The following is a 6,894-nucleotide window of genomic DNA, read 5'->3' on the forward strand; positions in this document are numbered from 1 at the left end:
TTTGTTTTTGTTTTTTTAAAGGTCACTTCTCAACTAAAAAAAAATTTCATTTGAAAAACGTTGCCCATTTCTATATCTTATTCTCCTAGCATTCTGCCTTGTCGCAGTATGATCACATTTTCTTCCGTTCCTTGCCTACCTGCGCTATCTCTGATAATTAATATGTACTGAAGTGGGTTCATACAAAGGCTGTTTTAGATCAGCTTTGTGTTTGGTGGGCTGATGGATGGAGGGTCATGGAGGTGGCATAGGAGACTGAGTGTGTAGTGTTTTAATGTAATCCAGCAGAAACATGTCCCCTTCTACTTGTTTCCTGTTCCAATATGACTACAATTTTCAGTGCCTGTAAATAGAAAGAAAGGCTTTCAGATAAGAGAGAGTCTGGGCTGAGACGGTACTTTTGTGAGAACTAATATGTCAGGCTTACTTGGAGATGAATTGGAAGATAATATATATGAAGAGCTCTATGTGTCATTATATAAAGCAACTCTGAGACAGGGCAATAAAAGGGAAAGTAATCCAATAACCCTGGAGAAGGAAATTCCCCACTTAAATATAATATTACAGCTCTTTGTACTATTAGTGGTTGGGCAGGGGAATAAAACCTGATTCCTCTCTTTCTGGGAAGGAAAATGTCATTCATCAAAGTGGTGTCTTTAAATGGAGGAAAGTCATGGAGGCCTTACACAAAACATCTGCTCTACAAAGAAGTTTAGCTGTAAGCGAGTGTGTGGAAAAAGAAAGATGCAAAGGGAAGGAATTGGAAAATGCCTCCTCAGAACCATCTCAGTATTGTAGTTTGGCTTCTGACATAATTTATGCTCAACCTTCTTCAGTTCTTGATCATACAAGCACAGTCTGTCCCTTGCTTTCCCTTGTGCTTAGGAGAAGAGTCATTCCAAGATAAAGCTCTTGGAGAGAACATCCCAGGATAGGTTTCAGAGTAACAGCCGTGTTAGTCTGTATTCGTAAAAAGAAAAGGAGTACTTGTGGCACCTTAGAGACTAACCAGTTTATTTGAGCATGAGCTTTCGTGAGCTACAGCTCACTTCATCGGATGCATAGCATATCGTGGAAACTGCAGAAGACCAGGATATTAATTTATTGACACACATACTGCATTACCAGCACGTGTCTGAATTAAGGCATTTAGGTTTTTATACACCTTCAAAGGCCACTGCACCCAACTTCCCCATCTGTTAAAAAAAAATTACTGATCCTTACCTTTGTTTGTAAAGTGCTTTAAAAAAATCTATGCATGAAAATCTCAATAGACGAGCTCACTATTATTTCAGGCCAAACTTGACAACCTTTGAGGCATGCTGCAAAAAAGCATTTCTTTGACCAGGTTTATTTTGGAAGGTTGAAGGTATGTTCCTTTGGGGGCTTAAGAGGTTGTTTCGCTGCTCTGATTTATTGGCTGGCCGAGTTCATGCATTATTTGTGTATGATTAGGTTTTTGCTGCCGGGTGTTCGTCATTTGTGATTGTAAGTCTTAATTAATTATTAGGTCATCTCGGGCTCTTTTGTATGACTTTTTTATTAGCATTTCAATCCAAATTAATAATACAAACACTAATTAATACATTTACTATTTTAAACATATTGAAAAGAATCTAGTGATACTGCAGATGGCTATTACTATTACCCTAGTAGCTGAGCACCTCCCAACCGTTAATCAATTGAACCTCACAACAGCCTGGTGAGGTAGGGAAGTGCTGTTATCCCTAGTCTGCAGATGGTGAACTGAGACCCAGAGAGACTAAGGCCCAGATCCTCAAAAGTATTTAGGTTGCCCAGCCTCGCACAGGAAGTTTGTGGTGTAATAGGGAACTGAACTTTGATCTCCTGAGTACCCAGCTGGTGTCCTGACCCACCTCCGCCCCTCGCATTCTGCAGCTCACGTTAGCAGGGCCGTATGTGTGCCCACCTTGGACTGAGTGCTCTGTCATCCTTCTATTAAGGCAAATAAGGTAACATGCAGGTAGCTGGAATGGTGTATTTGCTCAGAAGGGGCTAAAGCTACAAAGTTAGGTGGTAGATTTCAGCTCTCCCCAGTTCAGGCACAGAGCTGAATAAATAGTGGTAAGGGGCCCAGGTATAGACAGTCTGGCCTAGTGGACACTGCTGGGCTGGTGTTGCAGAGTCCGGGCTGGCCCCGAGGCAGTAGTTGGCAAGCCAGGTTCAATAGGCAAGGAGCAGGGTAGGGTTAAGAAATCAGGAATAGTCACCAGGCTGAAGTCAGGAGGCAAGAGTCAGGCTGGGATCAGAGACTAGAAAGCAAGGCAAGGTCTGTAACCACAGCAGGCCAAGAGTCTGCTGTGGCTGCCCAGACAACTTCCTGGTCTACCCTCCAGCGTTAAATAGTAAATGTGGGCCAATCACAGAGCAGCAGGGTGCTGTCACTCTGGCCCCTTTGGGCGGTACTTCCTGCAGCGCCTAATCTCCACAGTACTCCTTAGAGGTGCCTCTGCAGGACCTCCCAGTGGTGATGTGGGAGTATCCGCTACCCCAGTTCCTGTAGGGCTAGAATCCGGGCCTACAGATCTTTACAGCAGGGGGGAAGAATATTTGTAAAACAATTTTTGTGCATTCTGGATTGCTGTTTGATTTGTCTGTGTCCATGTCTATTTCACATATATCTGTCGGCAAGTTTTCACGGGTACAGATGTTTGTGGCATGCAACTTTTGGGCCTGTAGACAAGAAGCAGATAATAAAGAAACAAAATTCATTCTGTGCTAAAATAAAAAATTGTTGCGTGTGGAAGAGGTCAATCCCATGCACCCCAAGTGATACATTAGACACCTCGACTAGCAAATACGTAATACCTGAGTGAATATTTGCCACGAATATGAAGCAATTGTGAGCAGCTCATAAGCTGCAATTTGTTCTCACTCTTTCTTGAACCAGTGCTGAATAATGAACACATTGTAAAGAGCAGCCTTTATGGGAGTGAGGAACCAGCTAAATTCACCCCAGGAAAATGTCTGTCTGAGCTCTGCTATGGAATGCTCAGATCACAGAGTTTGGGCTGGGCTCATCGTAGGGTTGGGAGTCAACATCAAGTTCAGGTTTGAGGCAGGAGGAGTCTATTTGCTACCCGTTAAGGTTGTACGGCATTTGTGTGAAATGGTATCACCTATCTTGCATTGCAAATCTCATATACTAACAAAATCAGCTAAAGCAACTGCCTCAAAAGCGACAAACTCAATGCTTTGTGATTTTTCAGCTGTGTAATGGGAGAAGTGACTTGAATCGAGAATTGAAGGTTATATCTTGGAAGGCCAATTCCCCTATTCCCTGTCTGCTGTGGATCAATGGCTAACGCATTGATTATTTCCCTGTTTCCGGAGAGGAATTATTGCATTTTAGTGAAGCACCATCTGGACAACCAAGGGGCTGACTGCATTCCCATTGTCCATTCTTGTCAATGTAATGCTAGTGTCACTCTGTATGCTGTATTTATATGGAGCCTTGAGAATGACCTTTCATTGACTGTATGCTGAATATCCTAAGGCTCTTACAGGGTCAAGTCACAAACAGAAATCATAAATCACTTATGTTAAGAGTCCCTTGGGGCATTCAGTAAACTAATGTGCAGCCAGGGTAAATATTTATAATCTAACAGGCTATTTTCTGTTTTGGGAAGTAATTGTGTTTGTGTGTATGACTTATAGATGTGTAGATCTCTGTACACGTGGCGTGTGTGTCTGTGGTTTAACTAAGCACACGCGTGTGTGTGTGTGTGTATACGTATGCAATGCAAAACAAATGGTGGTATAGTCAACTCATTTATTCATCTTGTATTATCATACTAGTATAATTTATGGTTTAAAAAACCTTGGGGGGGGTTTATTGTTCTAAGAGCAGAAGGGAAAAAAATCTGTGAACAAAAGCAGTTGGCAAAATTTCACTTGCAAATTGAGCAGGGAAGGAAAATACCATTATGCAACTATAATTTATTCTTGGAAAATCAAGCACTTACAATATCTGCTTGTCACAGGTTAAGTTATAAAAAGGAAAAAAATTAGATAAATGATGAACATGGCAACATTTCAGAGTAAATCACACAGTGAAAGCCTTTGAAAAGCTTGTATGCTCTCTGCACAAAACAGCTGTGGTCATCAGCATGAAAACAGCAACTGTTCTGGGTCTGTGGCATTTGGACTGCAATTGAAAAACCAGGTACAGCACTGGACCCCAAACACATGGCACCATCCCAGTTCGCTTCCTCTCCAGTAAGTCCTTTGTTAAATATACATGAATGACTGTATGAAGCTGAATAGGTTACTGCTGTGAAGGTTACCTAGGCCAGTCTCCCAGACCGAGAAGGGCCTGAATCAAAATGTTGGATCCAGGCTTAGATTTCAGTTTGCAGTTCACGCCTGTCTCTGTGATGGGCCACATTTGAATGTCGAATCCAAACCCTCAAACTTTTGGAAGTTGACTGTTTTGAAACCCGGATCACATCTTTAGAGCTGGAATTTCAGTTCCTCCCATTAAAGAGATACAAAGGGCCTGATTCTGCTCTCAGGGCAGGATAGTGTAAAGTCCTGATCCAGAAAAGCACTTACCCATGTGCTTAATTTTAACCAGGCAAGGAATCAGGTTGTCGTCCAAAGTTAAGCATATGGTTGAATGCTTTGGTGGATCAGAGTCCAAATCTGGAGTAACCCCACGGATCTCAATGGAGGCACAGCTGGTGTAAGTGAGAACTGTAAGTGAGTCTGACCCAGAGTTTGATCTGGATTGGTTGGGATCCATTTCTTCTTTCAAATGAATCTGCCTCAAACAAAAGCATTTTTTCCACCTCCCATAATAGAGCCTGTTTCAATTGGACGTCAAAACCTTCCTGCGATTTACGCTTTAAGCTTATTTACAGGTTGCAGTAAATCTTTCTGGGGAACTTTACACTGGATCTGAATACCGGATTACAGCGGAGCCTTTCCAGAGTTGTTGTTGTTATGCCGTAGCACGGCCACGCAATTCCTCGCTGGGTGCGCCAGAAGAAGAAACCATGTTGGGAGTGGTTGGAGGACCACTCTTATTTATTCCCTCCTGTATAAAATATTTTGCCACTTTTTGTACTTCCCTCTGACCCTCCTTTCATTGCCTTACCAGAAGAACTTATGGCTTTTTTGCATTTTGTCTGTAATTAGTCTTCTATTCAGTTTCATCCAGGTTAATGACAAAAAAAGAAGTTTTGAAAAACATAAACCAGACAATGGACTTTGAATCAGGATGTCGATTCTGAGGTCTCGTTGGTTTTATACCAATGCACCTCATTGACCTCAGAGGAGTTACTCCTGGCCTACCCCAGAACTCTGAGTCTGGCCCTCTGTTTTTGAAAGATCATGTTTCAGCCAACTGAACTGCACACAGTACTACGGGTAGCTGAGGGGGGACCAGTCCAATTGCATCAGAGCAATTCTGCAGTGAACCCAAGATCAAACAGTGACTACCCCCCTTGGCCCTCAGCCTGATGGGCCCTACTTGGACACCACCCATCTCTTAGGGCACATCTCCACAGCCAGGGGCAGCCTGTGGCAGCAAGCATCCTTGTCCGGGTTGACAGACTTGGGATCACGCTAATAAGCTAAAAACAGCTGTGCAGACAGCGCTTTTAAGTAGCGGCTTGAGCCCACACCAGGCTCTAGGCTAGGCCTCAGAGCCTGAGCCACAACATCTACACAGGTATTCTTAGTGTGGTATCAAGCCAGGCTTATAGACTCCCTGCCGTGGGCCGTGTCGAGGTACGCTTAGAGACTCCACCATCATGCTGTAGGTCACCGGAGGGCTGTGCCTTTGCTGATAGGAGTTGAGGGTCTAAGCTGGCTCCCTCTGAAATCTATCTCTGCCCATCTCGCCACGCTTTCTAAACGCACCCAAAAATGTTCTTTACCCTCAGAGGTTTGTTGTTGTTTGTTTTTTAGTTTGACCATTGTTCAGACCCATATTTATTCCCACACCCCAAATGTGGGACAGAGTGAAGGTTGTGTAATAAACCAGCAGGGTTTGAACGTGGAGCCTTCTGTGCTAAAAGCATGGGTCTTGACCACTTCTAAAAGCATGGGTCTTGACCACTTAACTAAAGGAGGAGGAACTCCGTTAGCTGGTAGCAGGAGTAGTAGGTTCTGATCCTCTTCTGTGGACCAGTCATTAGAGGAGGCATAACAGTGTGCTAATGCAGGTTATATTTGCAAGCTGAATACCAAACAGTTCTCCAAGCGGATGCCAAATGCAAATGCTAATTTCAAATACATAATTTTGAACAGGGTGCCATGAAACTACTTAGGGCCAGATTCTGCTCTGGGTTGCCCCCATATAAACTGTAGTAACTCCACTGATGTCAATTCAGCTAGTTCAGATTTACACCAGCGTAACTGAGAGCAGAATTCGCTGCTATGCATCTAAACCTAATTGGAATGCAGGCACTTTAGTAGTCACATTTTTAGGATGACAAATACATGATTGTGCTTTTTTTATTCCTCTGTAATTAGTACATTCTTTAATGATCCTGTTTCTTGCAGATGTGCATAATATTACTGGTGATCCACATTTCCTTATTTTGGCTGTGTATTAGCAAAATATAAGCCGTGTTTAAAAGAAATGTATTTTTATATCATGTATTCCCTTGAGCTTCTTATCGCATTTTAAAGATCCATTTGCAAAGTATCCAATTCAGGAGAAGTCTTTTCCCCTGCAATTTTCGTGTGGAGGAGGAAAGCAAATCAGCCTAATGGCGGGTGCAATTATGGCTTGCCTATGTTTCCGTAGTTGTTAGTTATTTCTGTGTTCCTTTTCAAATGCATCTCCATCTGAAATGTGACCAGTCCAATCAGAGAAACCAATCTTGTTTGGAAAGCATAAAAATTTCAAAGCACTTTGCAGTG

The sequence above is a fragment of the Chelonia mydas genome, chromosome 10 (genome assembly GCF_015237465.2).
Source record: "Chelonia mydas isolate rCheMyd1 chromosome 10, rCheMyd1.pri.v2, whole genome shotgun sequence".
NCBI lineage: Eukaryota > Metazoa > Chordata > Testudines > Cheloniidae > Chelonia > Chelonia mydas.